Source organism: Danio rerio, chromosome 14, assembly GCF_052040795.2.
Source record: "Danio rerio strain M-AB ecotype USA chromosome 14, GRCz13ab, whole genome shotgun sequence".
Lineage (NCBI taxonomy): Eukaryota > Metazoa > Chordata > Actinopteri > Cypriniformes > Danionidae > Danio > Danio rerio.
The window spans coordinates 57,735,591-57,754,121 of record NC_141034.1 but is presented as its reverse complement, the minus strand read 5'-3'; the positions used below and the strand labels follow the sequence as shown (position 1 = coordinate 57,754,121).

Below are 18,531 nucleotides of genomic sequence, written 5' to 3'. Positions count from 1 at the left end.
TTTTTATTTTTCGTTTTGAAGAAGAAACTCAGCAAGGCTTGAATTATCTGTTAAAGGGCCACGAAACCCCCTGTCTCAGCAGGGTGTTTTCACACCTCAAATGTCAGAAAAGTGGGCGTGTCCAGCTCTGTATTTCACCATTTCCAGATGAGAAAAGCTCTCGGGTAAAAATATTCCTTAGAAAGGTATTTTTGGTGAGCGTTGCATGCACCAATTCACACGTGAGTCCAGCTGCGCTTTAATAGCGCACTATATTTACAATATATTTACAAATGTATTTACTTAGAGAAAGTCAGTAAAATGCCAATATTAAGATAGTTGCTGTTCTGAAACGCCACGAAAAATGGCGTCTGCAAAATTCTTCAGTGGCTGGGGCTGCATGAATGTTGGAAATAACACCACCAAGTGGATAGATAACTCCTTGATTTCGCACTGAATCAAATCAATTCTTATTATATTCATTTATTAAAATCTAACTCTATAATGTCAACACTTTACTCTGAAATGCTTCAACACCAAGAATTTAACTGAATGAGTTTGCTGTGTACACTAATTAACCTAGTTACCCTAATTACCCCAGTGAAGCCTTTAAATGTCACTTTAAGCTGAATACTAGTGTATTGAAGAATATCTAGTCTAATAGTATGTGTTATAAATAGTTTCTTAAATTATTTTTATTGGCCTTTTCTATATTGTCAAGTTTTTATTTTTCGTTTTGAAGAAGAAACTCAGCAAGGCTGTCTCAGCAGGGTGTTTTCACACCTCAAATGTCAGAAAAGTGGGCGTGTCCAGCTCTGTTTAGCGGGGAGTGTTAAAGGAGGGAAGAGGGAAGGGTTTGCATAAAGATTTGCATAAAAATGGGAGTTTCTGTTTGAGCATGCACTGATTTTCACAGAGGCAAAACAAACACACAGACGCAGAGGGGAAAGACAGTAACTGTGTTTACATGGACATCAGTAATCAAATTATTTGCCAAATGATTAAATGGTGGACTTTAACTGCAGCTTGGAACTTTCATTCAGGAAATTCATTCATGCCGCTCGTGACAAACCAGATATTTGATGCGAGGAGCTGCTGGAAGTGTGTATTTTTAATGCTATGTTTGATACCACATGGCGAATAACAGAAAAAACCCTTTGCATTTCTCTGTCACTTAGATGCAGGTAGCGTCAGAAAGCTGTGTGTGTTATTCCTGTTACAAAATGCGACGTAAATACTACACGACGGAAATAGTTTGATTGCGGTGTTGACATGTTTACACTCGGACAGCAGCATTTACAGCAGATCTTTCAGCCTCTTATATTGTAGTGGCATTAACCTACTTTAGTAACTTAGAAATCATTTTGACTAAGGTCCGTCTTTAAACACGGAAAGAGTACTGCTGACCATACCGACTAACTTTCCCTCTGAATAAACAAAGAGCTCTGATCACACACTGACCAAACCTGTAGAGACAGGACGATCAACACCAACAGGAAATTCTGTATTTCGCCATTTCCAAATGAGAAAAGCTCTCGGGTAAAAATATTTCTTAGAAAGGTATTTTTGGTGAGCGTTGCATGCACTAATTCACACGTGAGTCCAGCTGCTCTTTAATAGCGCACTATATTTACAATATATTTACAAATGTATTTACTTAGAGAAAGTCAGTAAAATGCCAATATTGAGATAGTTTGACTCACCTGTTGCTGTTCTGAAACGCCATGAAAAATGGCGTCTGCAAAATTCTTCAGTGACTGGGCCTGCATGAGTGTTGGAAATGACACCACCAAGTGTATAGATAACTCCTTGATTTCACACTGAATCAAATCAATTCTAACTCTTATCATATTCATTTATTAAAATCTAACTCTATAATGTCAACACTTTACTTTGAAATGCTTCAACACCGAGAATTTAACTCTAATGAATTTGCTGTGTACCCTAATTAACCTAGGTAACCTAAATAACCTAGTGAAGCCTTTAAACGTCACTTTAAGCTGTATAGAAGTGTCTTGAAGAATATCTAGTCTAATATTATTTACTGTCATCATGGCAAAGAGAAAATAAATCAGTGATTAGAGATGAGTTATTAACACTATTATGTGCAGAAATGTGTTGAAAATTTTTTTTCTCTCTGCTAAACAGAAATTAGGGGAAAAATAAGCAAGCGATCTAATAATTTAGGGGGGCTAATAATTCTGACTTCAACTGTATATATTCTGTAGAATTAAAACCTTTAAATGTCCCGTGAAGTGCATTACAATGTGCATTTTTAATTGGATAATCTCCACTTTTTGCAGGGCATACAGTATAGCTCCACCCTTAAAAAAATCATCCAGTAGTGTTTTGTTTTTCTCATGTCTCTGCCAGTGCGAGTGGTTGAGCTCAAGCGCCTCAAATAAACAGCCAATGAGAAGAAGGAGTTGGGCTGTGTCAGACACTGGAGATCATTTAATTGGTCAGAAGATTTGGTGAGAAACTAAAGTATAAGGTGACAAAAACATTGGCTGCGTCCGAAACCGCCTACTACTCAATACACTGAAAAAATTTATTCAAAGACGATTCCTTGGATTTACTCAATTCTTTTACGTTAAGTGGTTGTAAACAATTTATTTGGGCTGAATTTAACAAACGAATTAAGTTGAACAAATTCAACACAAATAAATTGTTTGCAACAGTTCTGCATGCAACACTTTTTTCAGGTTCTGCATTTGAATTTAGACGTACTACTCGGCCGTTAGAAAAGTACGTTCTATACAGTATGAATGTGAAAAGTATGAATGGAATTCGGATGTACTACATCCGCCATTTTGACGGACTGTCCTGCTTTTACTGATTCCAGAAGAACTTTTTAATGAAATGAACTCTTTTAAGGACATTTTTGACAAAGTAACACCCGAAAAGATTTTAGAATTTTTATCATGTATTAACACAAAAAATCTTATTTAATTTATGTTTTATTTTGTTTGTTGATTTTTAAATTGTATATTTATTGTTGAAAGATTCCTGCCATGAAGATAGCCTTGGTTGCTGACATGGCACTAAATAAAAAATACATTACATTACATCCACCATTTTGACATAGTCACGTGACGTACCTGCGTAATTTGCGTCGCTTTCGCTCGCGGGGCATCATGGGATAGCGCAACATGCATGGGATGCACACTCCAGAATCTTGCCGGAAGTAGTAAGTCATCCGGGAACTTCTCACATACTGTTTTTCGAATTCTACGAATTCAAACATAATACTCGGCTCGCATACTGACTTTAGCATACTATATAGTATGGAAGTATGCAGTTTCAGACACAGCCATTGATTAATCTTGTTGAAGAGACAAACTGCAAACTTATGATGTGTATATCAGGTTTATATCTTCTAAACCCAAATATTGTCACTATTGTCGCTGAGGCCATCTTCCAGCCTAAACCACGGCGAATGAAGCTCTTCACAAGACTTTTGGCCAGCGGAGAAATTAAAATGGTCGTGCCCAACTGAGTCTGGTTCCCTCAAGGTTTTTTTTCTTCACTCCCATCAGGTGAAGTTTTTTTTCCCTCTCCGCTGTCGCCACTGCCTCGCATGGTTCAGGATTGGTAGAGCTACGCATCGATGAATTTGCTCTTCAGTGTTTGAACTCTCAGTAATGATTAAATCACGCTGAACTGAGCTAAACTGAACTGAACTTAAACACTAAAACCTGAACCACACTGTTCCAGTTACTATGACCATTTATGTAAAGCTGCTTTGACACAATCTACATTGTAAAAGCGCTATACAAATAAAGCTGAATTGAATTTAATTGTTTTAGAGCACATTAGATTATAGACATCCTAAAACAAACCAACACAGACTGATTCTGAATATGTACCCCTATATACATTTCTGGAGAGCGCCAAATATGTACCAGGAGTTACTTTTTTTGCAGTTTTTGCTTTTGCGAATCCACCGGAGGCCGCTGTGTATGCTTTTTCAGATCTTGAAATTCTCTCATGAGTGCTCTTCATGCCTGCTGTTCTCACCTAAATCCACCAGAGGCCACTGTCGACTGACTAACTGACCGACCGACTGACTGACTGAATGACCCCCTTTCCTAATCTCAACCTATAGTGTTTTCAAAACCACCGTTTGACCCGCCCGCCCCCTTCACTTCACCCAATCAACAGTGTTTTAAAAAGCAAACCAGAAAAAGAAAAGCCCTCGGCTGATTTTCACCACGCTTTCAGATTTTACCCTATTCTCACTCTGTTTATTTTACTTGTTTATTTTATTTTTTGGCTTTTGTTTTTGTCTTACCTGCTTTCTGGATTCGTTCTTCTTCAGGCTCAAACCCTGTTGCTCAAACCCTGTTGTCGTGGTCAACCCTGCTCTGCATCTCAAGTCCACCGACATACATGGCGAGCCACTGGACGAACCGGTAACAGCGGTAAAGCCGTCCACACAGACGTAAGCGTTCAGCTGGTAAGCACGAAAAGGAATGGGTAGCACAATTGCCTCACAGCAAGAATGTCTCTGGTTTGAGTCTCGGCTGGGTCAGTTGGTGTTTCTGTGTGGAGTTTGCATGTTCTCCCCGTGTTGGCGTGGGTTTCCTCTGGGTGCTCCGGTTTCCCCCACAGTCCAAACACATGCGCTATAGAGGAACTGATCAACTAAATTGGCCATATGTGTGTGTGAATGTGAGTGTGTGGGTGTTTCTTAGTGATGGGTTGCAGCTGGAAGGCCATTCGCTGTGTAAAACATATGCTGGAATAGTTGGCGATTCATTCCGCTGTGGTGACCCCTGATGAATAATGGACTATGTATGTGAGTATGTATGTGTGTCTGTTTGAGAAAGTGTGTGTGCTATAGAGGTCATGTCTGCTCTGAGCTGCAGGATCTGCTATACCCCCCCTCTCCGCTCCTCCGCTATACATGCGCTCTGTGAGATCCATATGGGAACGAGGCCCTTTTGATTGTTTCCAATAGCATATGCTAATTGTTGATTGTCTTCAATATTATATGCTAATTGTACCGAATTAGCATAATTCATTAACATTTGGGTCCTAATTACACAATGAATAAAGCCGATCTCCGAGCCGCGCTGTGTGCCTCGACTTACTAATGCGCCCGCCGATTAATGCGCCGCTCATTTGCATATTGCTTAGGAACTTGAAATATTAAAAGCATGGTGGAGTGAAATTTGTGATTAGTCCCTGATCAAATGTTGTTTCTTCTGCGCGTTTAAAACACGGCCCGAGGTGAGCCGCGAATCTGCCGAGCAGGTTTATTTACAAAAGAGCACATTTGCAGACCTAAAGACGAGCGCCGAATTTACAGGAACAAACCAATGAGTGTGTGTATGCGTGTGTGTGTGTGTGTGAGTGTGTATAGCCACAGCTGAACATGTTTGATATTTGATCTCGTATTCTCTTTGATTAAACCCAATTAATGAGGCCCACAAAGACTGAAGCCAAAGCATTCTCATTTCTCTGGGTGAGGTAGAGCTGTATTATTCCATTATATATCTACATCATCACCATCATACCTCCTTACAGTATTACAATGCGCACTTAAAGCCTTTGTGCATAATTCATTATAGAAGTGTTTTCATTGCGCTGATTCTGCTTTGTAATGTACACTGTAATGCATTGAATGATATCATGAACATTTTAACCAGTTTTATTATTACATTATTATTCTTATTTATTGAGTGTAACACCTGCAGATAATGTATACGTGTGTGTGTGTGTGTGTGTGTGTGTGTGTGTGTGTGTGTGTGTGTATTAAAACAGCCAAATCAAACCAATTTAAAATGTATCAAGGAATCTGCATTCATTCATTTATTCATTCATTCATTTTCTTGTCGGCTTAGTCCCTTTATTAGTCCGGGGTCGCCACAGCGGAATGAACCGCCAACTTATACAGCAAGATTTTACGCAGCGGATGCCCTTCCAGCCACAACCCATCTCTGGGAAACATCCACACACTCATTCACACACACACACTCATACACTACGGATAATTTAGCCTACCCAATTCACCTGTACCGCATGTGTTTGGACTGTGGGGGAAACCGGAGCACCCGGAGGAAACCCATGCGAACGCAGGGAGAACATGCAAACTCCACACAGAAACGCCAACTGAGCCAAGGCTCGAACCAGCAACCCAGCGACTTTCTTGCTGTGAGGCGAACGTGCTATGCACTGCGTCGCCCATCTGCATTTATTAATATGCAAATTTAGTTGCATTTATTAATGAAAATTCATATTTTGCAGTCTTTTAATACCAACACAATCTCACGGCAATTCGTAACTTTTTCATTTAGTGGCTAATTCATATGAATTCGTACGATCTAATTCGTACAATTTAGTACGATTTGCTCATCCCCCAATGACGGTTGGGGTTAGGGGTGGGGTCAGGTGCCACGCCTCCTTTTTAAAATCGTATCATTTCGTACGACTGAAATCGTACGAATTCGTACGAATTAGCCACTAAACTGGCAAAACTTAAAATACTTACGTTTTCTCGTGAGATCAGGCTGGTTAATACATACTGTACTACATATTATTAGTGAAATATTTTATTTTAGTTTTGTACATTATTTTATTTGGGAATTTTGGGAAAGGTTTACTTCAGGTTTATCTTTGCAGTTTTGTTTTCCCAGTTCTTGACTTTAGTTTTTAATCAGTCTGCTTGAGATAAAGACACAGCTCTGGGCTTCTGCTGGTGAGAAAATGAGCACAGAAAGCTCTTTAAATCTTCTGTCAGGTTGCAGTTTTCCCCACACCTGAACCTGCATCGGCTCTTCAGGACAGGATTAAGGGCCACACAGCAGGACCCCGAGAGGAAGAGCTGACTCTCTCTCTCTCTCTCTCTCTCTCTCTCTCTGTATATATTATTTCTCTTTATCTAACTCTCGATTCTCAATTTCAATCCTATATATCCATCAATGCACTTATATATCCATACATCCATCAATCTATCTACCTATATATCTATTCATCCATCCATCCATCCATCCATCCATCTATCTACCTGTAATATCCACCCATCTATCCATCCATCTACCTATATATCCATCCATCTACCTATATATCCATCCAACATCCATCCATCCATCCATCCATCTACCTATATATCCACCCATCCATTCATACATCGACTTATATACATCCATCCATTCATCCATCTACCTATATATCCATCCATCCAGTCATCCATCAACCTATATATTCACCTATCCATCCATCCATCCATCCATCCATCCATTTATGTAGCTATTTATCCATCCATCTATTAATCTATCCATATATCCATCCATCCATTCATCCATTAACCTATATATCCATTTATCCATCCATCCATCTATCCATCCATGTACCTATATATCCATCCATCCAGTCATCCATCAACCTATATATCCACCCACCCATCCATCCATCCATCAATCTATCCATCCATCCACTCATCGATCTATATATCCATCCACCTATCTTCCCATCCATCAATCTATTCATCCATCTACCTATGTATTCATCTATCCATTTATTTGCCTATCTTCCTATGCATCCATCCATGAGTCTACCTATATATACATCCATCTACCTATTTATCTGTCTATCCATCTGTGTAACTATGTGTACATCCATCCATCCATCTATCCATTAATTTATCTATCAATCAACCTAAATATTTATCCATCCGCCCATCCGTCCGTCCATCCATCCGCCCATCCATCCGTCCATCCATCCATCTCTCCCTCCATCCATCCATCCATCCATCTACTCATCAATCTGCCTATATATCCATCCATCTTCCCATCCATCTATCCATTCATCTATCTATATTTCATCCATCCATTTATTTGCTTATTTTCCTATGCATCCATCCATCCATCAGTCTACCTATATATTTACATCCGTTTACCTATTTATCTATCTATCCATCTGTCTAACTATATGTACATCCATTCATCCATCCATAATTTATATATCAATCAACCTAAATATCCATCCATCTGCCCATCTATCCACCCATCCATCCACCAGTCCATCCATCTGTCCGTCTGTCGAACCATCCATCCATCCATCCATCCATTTATCCATCCACCTATCCATCCGGCAATGCATCCATCCATATATCCATCCAGCGATCCATCCATATATGCATTCACCCACCCATCTTTCTACCTATGTATCCATCCGCCCATCCAGATATCTATCCATCCATCCATCCATTTATCTGCCCATCCATATATCCATCCTCCCTCCCTCCTTTTCCCACTCTCCCTCTCTCTCTCTCCCCCTCTTTCCCCCTCTCTCGTTCCCCCTGAGAGCTGGAGATCTGGAGTCTTTAATGAATGGAGAGTGTCATTAAAATGATAACCATTTCCTCCGAGATCATATCCAATTTAAATGCATAAGAGGAAAAGAAAAGAGAAGTACGGGGGAAATTGGTAATTGAAAAATCTTTGAGTTTTCTGCCATTCAAACAGTAAATTTAAAGCTTCTGAGGGAAGAAGTTCTTGTTTGTAGCGATGCCGACTACTTCCAATTACTTCTCTTTCTAAGCTCCGTTTAATCCGTTCGGGAGCCCCTCAGAAACGTTTACACCTTTAACCCTGAAACCACCATAAATCACTTTCCTCTGGAGCTGCGCGCGCTTAGACAATGGGAAAAAATTCACATCTGCTTTTATAAGGCCCCTATTGTACAAAAATCACTTTTAAAAGGGGTTTAAACCCTGTAATGTGTGTGTGTGTGTGTGAGTGTGTGTGTGTGTGTGTGAGTGTGTGTGTGTGTGTCAGCAGTATGTGTGTATCTCCAGCAGCCTCTGATGCTCAACATGAATTAATTTTATTTGTTATAATCAGACTTGATGAGTGAAACACTGTGATTGACATTCTCTCTTTGTACGTGTCATCAGAGGGGGAAAGCCCCGCCCACTAGTGCCTATCTCTCCATCTCATTAGCATAATCAGCAGCCCTGAGTGAGAAGCAGCCGTCTGTCCATTAGCCATTAGAGTGTTTGAGCTGCTGAAGATAATGTCAGCATAGACTAAGAGGATTATAGATGTGGAGTTTTAGATAAACAGAGACAGAATAGACCAGAGGGGTCAGGCTGCAGACTCGGTGCAGTGCAATCTGAGCTGCATTCAATGCTTTTTAACAGGCACGTGCACACATAGAGCTCAACCTGTGCAGTGCACATGCCCTTTTTAGTCTTGGATAGAAAGTTCCCTTCCAAAATGATCAAAAGTGCGCCCGCGACGCGGCACACCCTCGGTCCCGCTCTTCAGTAGGCGCGCGACAACACCGGTCTGAGTACGCGCGCGACAACACCGCTGATCAGAACGCGCGCGACAACCCCAAAGTCCAAAGACATGCGGTACAGGTAAACTGGGTAGGCTAAATTGACCGTAGTGTATGAGTGTGTGTGTGTTAATGTGTGTATGGATGTTTCCCAGATATGGGTTGCAGCTGTAAGGGCATCCGCTGCATAAAAACTTGCTGGATAAGTTGCCGGTTCATTCAGCTGTGGCGACCCCGGATTGGTATAGGGACTAGGCCGACAAGAAAATGAATAAAAAAGAGTGAATGGTTCATATATTTATTGTTTTGTTGCATCTTTTTTATTGTTGTGCTGTTTCTGCTATTGTTAGTATTTTGCCTGGTAGCGCTTTGAGTCTAACAAAAACAGAAATAAAATAAATTTTTATTATTGTTATCGTTATTTCTGAAACAAAGATTATGGGCTCTATTTTGACGATCCATGTGCAAAGCGCAGGGCGCAAAAGCAATAAGGCCGTGTCGGAATCCACTTTTATATTTTAAAGACGAAAAAATCCGCCGTGGCGCATGGTCTAACAGGGTTGAGCTTATTCTCTTAATGAGTGTGGTTTGAGAATAAACCAATCAGCGTCTCATCTCTCATTCCCTTTAAGAGTCAGTTGCGCATTTGCTATTTACATGTCGGACTTTGTAAGTAGAAAAACTGAACGTTTCACTAGAGAGGAAACAGTTAAACAGAGCATCTGCAGCGCGAGAATGAGAGATGAGCCTCATCATTATCTACTTTCACTTTCACTCTCGTGGATAGGGAAACTTCTTGTACGCACAGACATCCATTAGCCTATACATAATTAATTTGAATTTTGTAATAAAGTTCACGGCCCTTTGGCCGCCGGGAAGAAGGAGGCGGAGAACCGACGCAGTTTTAAATTATTTATTTATAACATGAACGACAGCTCCTCACGGAGACTGGCGTCTAAACCAAAACAAACGGACGCCAGCTCCTCACGGAGACTGCCATCAAACTGAAAGCAAAAGTAAAACAATATGCCCGGGCCCGGTTTTCTCTCGGGTTCCTCTGCCATCGTTCCTCCTTTTATAGTCCAGAGCTCCTTCCTTGGGATTCGAGGCAGGTGCGCACTGCAGGTGCATCCACTTACGCAGCGGCCTCATTCCGTTCCCACGGCTCTCGGCCACGCCCCCTCGCCACAGATTTGTTTCAAAACTATTTCTAAATTCAGTTCTAATCTCCAGCAAATGAATAAATGAACAATAACAATGAAGTGTGCTCAAAAACCTGAGTTATATCCTAAAACACATGCTGCGCCCCATATGGTCTAAAACCTGACAGGTGGACAAATCTAAGCTTGTTTTTAATAAAACAAATATAAATATGGATATAATAAATAATACTGCTAATAATAATAACATTATACAAAAGCAAATTGCCATGAATAAACTAAAAAAGCCCCCCGGGATGATGAAGGCATGAAAGTATTTTATATTTATGTTGGCTAGAAAATAATATGTTTTGTAATATTTTAATCCTTTATATTTATATCCTATATATATATCCTTATTATGTCCTATATATATTCTTAATATTTTAATTCTTTTTCATATGTAAAGATATTTGCGTATTGCTCTACACCCTGCGTGTATTAAGCAGTGTGTAAGTGAGGTGCACAACTAACGCGCTCTGCGCTGGACTTTAGACCGGCTTTGTTCTGGTCTATTAAACAATCTATGATAGTTTCTCATAATAGCAACCCGCCAGCAATGCGCCTCAACACACCTCCTTTTTTAGAGCAGAACGCCTATGGGCGCACATATGAGCGCAAATGCATTTGGTTTTTTAAACAACATGGCTCAAAACAACTCTTACGCCAAGCTGAAACTAGCAAACAACAGTTGCGTTGCGGCTTGCACAGCATTGCGCCAGGTGTATGATAGGGCCCTATATGTTTTGCTTGTCTAAAAACTGCTTCATGATACAGAATTTGTAGGTATTTGTACTAGAAACAAGACTTTATTAGCCACTTTAAGGAATTACAGTTTCCTATTTCAGGCTACAGATATTGCCTAATTAACCTAATTAAACCTTTTAATTGTACTTTAAGCTGAATACTATATCTTGAAGAATATCCAGTAAAACATGATGCACTGTCATCATGGCAAAGACTAAACAAATCAGTTATTAGAAATTCATTCATTCATTTTGTTTTTCAGCTTAGTCCCTTTATTCATCAGGGGTCGCCACAGCGGAATGAACCGGCAACTTTCCCAACACCAATCCTTTATGCAGATATTTTATATGCTGTATACCTGCAGGTTAGCTGTGTTTATACTGCATATACTAACTTCATTCAGTTATTTTCCTTCAGCTGAGTGCCTTATATATCAGGGGTCACCACAGCGGAATGAACCACTAACTTATCCAGCATATGTTTTACACAGGGGATGCCCTTCCAGCTGCAAACCATCACTGCGAAACATCCATACACACTCATTCACACACATTACTATGGCCAATTTTAGCTTAACCAGTTCCCCTATAGCGCATGTGTTTGGACTGGGGGAAACCGGAGCACCCGGAGGAAACCCACGCCAACACAGGGAGAACATGCAAACTCCACACAGAAACACCAACTGACCCAGCCAGGACTCGAACCAGCTATCATCTTGCTGTGAGGTCACGGTGCTAACCACTGAACCACCATGCCACCCCATAATAATAATAATAATAATAGTAATAATAATAATAATAATAATAATAATAATAATAATAGTAATAATAATAATAGTAATAATTATAATGATAATAATAGTAATAATAATAATAATAATAATAATAATAATAATAGTAATAATAATAATAGTAATAATAATAATGATAATAATAGTAATAATAATAATAATAATAATAGTAATAATAATAATAATAATAATAATAATAATAATAATAATAATAGTAATAATAATAATAATAATAATAATAATAATAGTAATAATAATAATAATAATAATAGTAATAATAATAATAATAATAATAATAATAATAATAATAATAGTAATAATAATAATAGTAATAATAATAATGATAATAATAGTAATAATAATAATAATAATAATAGTAATAATAATAATAATAATAATAATAATAATAATAATAATAGTAATAATAATAATAATAATAATAATAATAATTGTAATAATAATAATGATAATAATAGTAATAATAATAATAGTAATAATAATAGTAATAATAATAATAGTAATAATAATAATAGTAATAATAATAATAATAATAGTAATAATAATAATAATAATAATAGTAATAATAATAATAATAACAATAATAATAGTAATAATAATAATACACACATCCATTTTATTTAAAAAAAAAATATTTTCAAGTAATTTTTAAAGGTCAGTATTATTAGTGCCTTGTAGAAATGATATTTTCCAATTTTTGGCTACAGAACAAAGCACTGTTGTCCAATGACTTTCCTAATTAACCTAATTACCTTAGTTAAGCGTTTAAATGTCACTTTAAGCTGAAAACTAGTGTCTTGAACAGAATCTTGTCAAATATTATGTGCTGTCATCATCATGCGCTGCTTTTAAAAACTAGTTATTAAAACTATTGTGTAAAAATCACATCACTTGGAAAATATATTTGAAATATAAATATATTATAAAAAAATATATAAATAAATTATCCTCATATTGGACTTGTTTTCATGCTTTATTTGATATTCTGCACAGATTATTGTTGTATGAAAGGGTCGTCTGTCTGTTCTTTGTTGCCAAAATTAATAATAATGATTATTTTGGCCTGGTGTTTTAGTCTTGCGCTGTACATAAAGCACATTGTTAGCAGAGCGAGCGCATTATTTCTTTAAGCGGGTCTTGAGGGAAACACTAATGCAGATGACCGAAACACCAGGGGCCGACAACTAATCTGACTTTTTATTCTTCACAGATTAGTGTAACCAAATAATCCAATAAAGGTATTATGTACGCAAAGAGCAGCTCATTTTCACATGATTTGGACGTTGTTTCATTTAGCGTGACAAGCGAATAATGCCAAAACAAGTCTGTGACCTCGCTCTCCTTGGCCTTGATTAATGTAATAAATCCTGTTAGTGTGGATCTGAAGTTTTATCTGCATTTACACAACACATTTTATTAGTCGCGTGGAGAGCGTATCGATGGGGGGTTCTGAGTGTTTATCAAAGAAAATTACTGATCATAACATCAGCCGCATTGCTCTCCGATGAGATGCCAGACCCATCGTGCATATTAGTCCTTGATGAGGAAAATGCAATTAAAATGTCAACTACTTTTTATTAGAATCTGCCCACCCTGTGGAGCCGGAGATCTCTGGAGCCGCGCAGACAGACGGAGGTTCAGGCTGGGCAGAAGTCGGCCTCGTGACCGTAAACGCTTTTATTTTGCTTTGAGTTTTGGCCTTGTTCTAGTCTAAATATCTCAGAATTCTTAAATCAAGAAGCTTTTTCTAGACTGGAAAATAGAAACAGAGTTGTTTTCAGAAATAATGAGTCAAAATGAAGTGAGGTTTTGATTATAAAGCAGCTGAATAATCTTGTTTTTCCTTTTAATTTAAGATTATTTCACTAACCCCATTAGCAAATTATTTCTAAATAAACTTGTTTTTCCTTTTGTCTTGAGATAATCTTGCAAACATGTAAATTTGATGATAAACTAAGAAATGCAAGAAATACAGTCAGAATTGCTTGCAGGACTATAAAACTGCAACTGTGAGAAAGTCATATTTCTAAGAAAAAGTCAAAATTTAGTGACAATTCTTATATAAATAAATGAATTTTGTGATCAAATTCAGAACTTCAGAATTATATTTACATATATTTGGATTAAAAGCAAGACAAAACTCTAGTGTCCCGGTTTACTACGCTTTTATGGCTGTTTCCACTGTTAAAAGGTACCTAAAAGCGAACTGTTTATTTATTTGTTTAATATAATGGCAGACGTTACAGTAGACTATTTCACACTATCATTGATCTGCAGTTATAATCAACTCATGTTGATAGAAAAGTTAGTAATGAACATTTATACAGAAGTATTTATGTGTGTAAAGCGTCTGTGTTGTGAGAAGTGCTTCTCATATGATTTGTGAGCGACTCGTACAGCTTTACTGTAGACATTTCCTCAAGTGACGGAAATGACGTCGTCTGAAACGTTCTGTTGTACACCACACCCACCATTGGTACCCTTTTAGCAGTGAAAACGCAAGCCTGATGAAGGTGACCCGTACCGACCTGGGGTGCGTTTCCCAAACATTGACGTAACTCGCGGCTGAACTATAAGTGTACGATGCATCGTTTGGGAAAAGAACTATGTAGTGACGAGTGTTTCCCAAAACCCCTAGTTTCTCTGTCGCAGATCCATCGCCTGAACCATGTTAGTTATAACGTAAAATGCCCATAATGACGCTCTAAACAGGATGGAGTGACTACTTCTTTAGAGAAAAGCCTAATTTCTTTGTGCAGATGATATTGTTTTACACGCACACACATTTCAAATAAAAACCCATATTAAATTTGGTTAAAGCATGCACTCACTCCCCATATTAACTGAAATATATGTAAATGGCACATATAGGGCCTGTGTTTGAGCAACAATGAATAAGTGCTGTAGGCAAGTTTCAGGTGTGTAAAGTGTAAGAAGCAAAACATTAGTGTTTATTTTATTTTTTTCTGTAGTACAGTTAGCGGTGGAGTCAGAGAGGCAATTGCAGATCAGGAAGGAAAGTGGAGACTAAATAGTTGAGTTTTTAGTGGTTTCTTGAAGACAGCGAGTGACTCTGCCGTTCTGATGCAGTTAGGGAGTTCATTCCACCAACTGGGCAGATTGAATGTGAGAGTTCGGGAAAGTGTTTTCTTCCCTCTTTGGGATGGAACCACGAGGCGACGTTCATTCACAGAACGCAAGTTTCTGGAGGACACATACATCTGCAGAAGTGAGAGCAGATAAGAAGGAGCAACGCCAGAAGTCACTTTGTAAGCAAACATCAGAGCTTTGAATTTGAATTTATAAAATGACATTTAATATTTATTATTTATTAGAATAATAATAATAATAATAATAATTATTATTATTATTATTATTATTATTATTATTATTATTATTATTATTAAGTAGGATATTGTTTATTCATTTTTTATTTTTTGGAAAAGTCTACTTTTACAATTTGATACTTGTAAAACACAGCAGAAATGTAACCAGCTGGCCCAATTCATATACAGTACTGCTATTTAATAAATAACCCACTATACATTAAAATAATTAACGTAAGCTTTTTGTTTTCACAAGCTTTGGAGACGTAACATAAATTCAGCTTGTTAATAATAGGTCACCTATAGCTTTCGCAATGAGGCTGTGTTCAAAATGACATCAATGTTTTCAAAGTGCACTGCAAAGAGAGCACAACTGTAAACATGAAGATCGCTAAAACTGAACTGTAAAAATAGTTTGACAGCAAATTACACCTGAGAGATGAGCTTACTGCTTTATTATTAATAATTCCAACTTTGAATGTTGGAATGTTCTAAATGAATAGGGCATGGGGGGGATAAGTGGGATTAGAACACAGCCAGGAACTCTGCTTCTAACTACAGCTCCAGGGTTGTGGATGCGAGTGCTCAAGTTCGTGACGCAGTTTGCGAATGTTCGTTGGAGCGACAGATTTGGGAAACGGCAAATCAACAAACTATGTTTATAAAAACGGAACTTGCGACCTTAGTTGGCTAACCATGATTTTGGGAAACGCAGCCCTGTACCGTACTGTACCACTCAGTGGAAACGGACCATAAGTAAAGCATTGTTGCTGTGTAATCCTCCACTGTCAGATTAGAGCTGCACCATATTTAAAAAAAAAAAAAAAATACAATAAAATTGTAATAGTAATATGATTGCAAGGCGTAATTATTTTATTAACACTGAAAAAAATGGGCAGCGCAGTGGCGCAGTAGGTAATGCTGTCGCCTCACAGCAAGAAGGTCGCTGGTTCGAGTCTTGGCTGGGTCAGTTGGTGTTTCTGTGTGGAGTTTGCATGTTCTCCCCGTGTTGGCGTGGGTTTCCTCCGGGTGCTCTGGTTTCCCCCACAGTCCAAACACATGCGGTACAGGTGAATTGGGTAGGCTAAATTGTCCGTACTGTATGAGTGTGAATGTGTGTGTGTGGATGTTTCCCAGAGAAGGGTGGCAGCTGGAAGGGCATCCGCTGTGTAAAAACGTGCTGGATAAGTTGGCGGTTCATTCCGCTGTGGCGACCCCGGATTAATAAAAGGACAAAGCCAAAAAAAAAATGAATGAATGAATGAAAAAATTGATGTCTGGAAAATTGTTGCAAACAATTATCATGTGTTGAATTGAAACAAACAAATTAAATGTAGTAACGTTCAACTTAATTTGTTTGTTTAAATTCAGCCTAAGTAAATTGTTTACAACCACTTGGTAAAAAAGGTAAATCCCATGAATTATCTTTGAATCTTTTTTTTTTTAATGAAATGGAGCTAATAACCAATACAATTAAGTATGTTTTACTAATATTAATATAATATATCTGGGGGTTTTCTTCTCACTGTTGATTGTAATGCATTAACTAGCAAAATACAGTTGGTCAAATGTTGGTTCACCCAAAATTGTTATTCTTTTTTAAATATTTAAAACCCAAACCCTATTTATTAAAAAGTTAAAGTGGCAAAACTTAATCAATTCTTGTGTCCAAATGGTATAACCCTAACCTAATCTTAACCCTGACCCTAACCCTAACCCTTAGATTGAATCATACAGCCTTTAAAACACATGCAAGTGAAACAGATGAGCTTTCAATGTTTGTTTCTTTTCAATATTAACTGGACATTAGATCAAATATAATGGAGATTAAAAAAAATGAAAATATAGGATCCATTATAGGGGTGGACAAATGTATATTTCATCCGTTTTATTTTTTATTTTCAATATTGTTATTTAAGATATTTTAATAAAGCTAAATTGTTTGCAGAACAGACCAAAAAAACAGACCATCTCTACATCTAATTTTGATGTCCTTCAGGGCTTAATTAGACGGCTTATCACCCTCCCATCCCCCCCACCTCGGTAAGTGGTACAATCCTCAGTAATGGAGCTCTGTTCTTTATGGTTACACATGACTTGTGCTTTCATGCAGAAATTAATTATTGAGCATTTGAACTTGAGTGCAATTGAGGAAATTGGCCCCTTGAAGATTTTTGGACAATTATAATATATAAGACACTCATTGCATTAAATGCAATTGCAAACCAAGAGGCGATGTTAACAGAATACAAGAAGTTAATTGTTCTATAATGCTGTTTGTTACTTTGAACATTATAATTATTGTTTAATGAGTATGTGGATAATTTGCTGGAACTCCTGCGGTCTGTTTTATGACCTTTAGCTCTGTAGTTTTTAAAGTGAAGCTGTTTTTAAAGCATGTTTAGTTTGCAAATAAAACTTTTTAGTTATTGTCAAAGTGTGTCATAGCTATTCTGATGCATGTACAGTTGAAGACAAAATGATTATAGCTCTCCTGTGTAATTAATATGTTTCCAAATGCATTTATAAACATAATAATAATAATAATTAAAATAACTGATAACTGATTTATTTTCTCTTTGCCATGATGACAGCACATAATATTTGGCTAGATGCTTTTCAAGATACTAGTATTCAGTATTCTTTAAATTGACATTTAAAGGCTTGACTAGGTTATTTGGGTTAATCGAGCAAGTTATTGGACAACTGTGGGTTGTTCTGCAGACAATGAAAAAAAAAAATCTTTTTTAAGGGGCTAATAATATTGACCAAAGTTTTAACTGTTTTCCCCCCCAAAAAAGCCAAACTAAATAAAATAAGAAAAAAAAAGAAAGAAAATACAATAGAAAATATTAAATTATTTATTAATATTATTTATTATTATTCTTTTGATGGCCATGTGTTTTGAAATGTTAATTTGTCTTTTTTTTTATAAACCAGTCAGGTTTATAAATCTTTTTTATAAGTCTTAAAAAATCTAAGCTTAACATCAAAAAACATTTTATACTGATATTTTTCATATCATATAACATTTTTTTTTGCAATGTAAAATATTACTTTTTATCAGTTTAATAGACTCCTACAGAGAATAAATACTTTTAGTAGTGTTTGCATTGTAACCTTGTTAACAGTAGGTTTCCTTAATTTATATGGTGAATAACCATAAATTGACTTTCCCAGAATT

At 37.2% G+C, this 18,531-nt stretch overlaps 1 long non-coding RNA gene across 1 annotated transcript in view; it reads left to right on the top strand.

Moving 5' to 3' along the window:
• Window positions 1-18,155, top strand: part of LOC147840946 (uncharacterized) — a 39,145-nt gene extending 20,990 nt beyond the window's left edge. Inside the window, exon 4 of the long non-coding RNA XR_015508086.1 lies at window positions 17,296-18,155. This is a non-coding gene — a long non-coding RNA (uncharacterized LOC147840946). The remainder of the gene's footprint in view (window positions 1-17,295) is intronic.
• The last annotated feature ends 376 nt before the right edge of the window (window positions 18,156-18,531 follow it).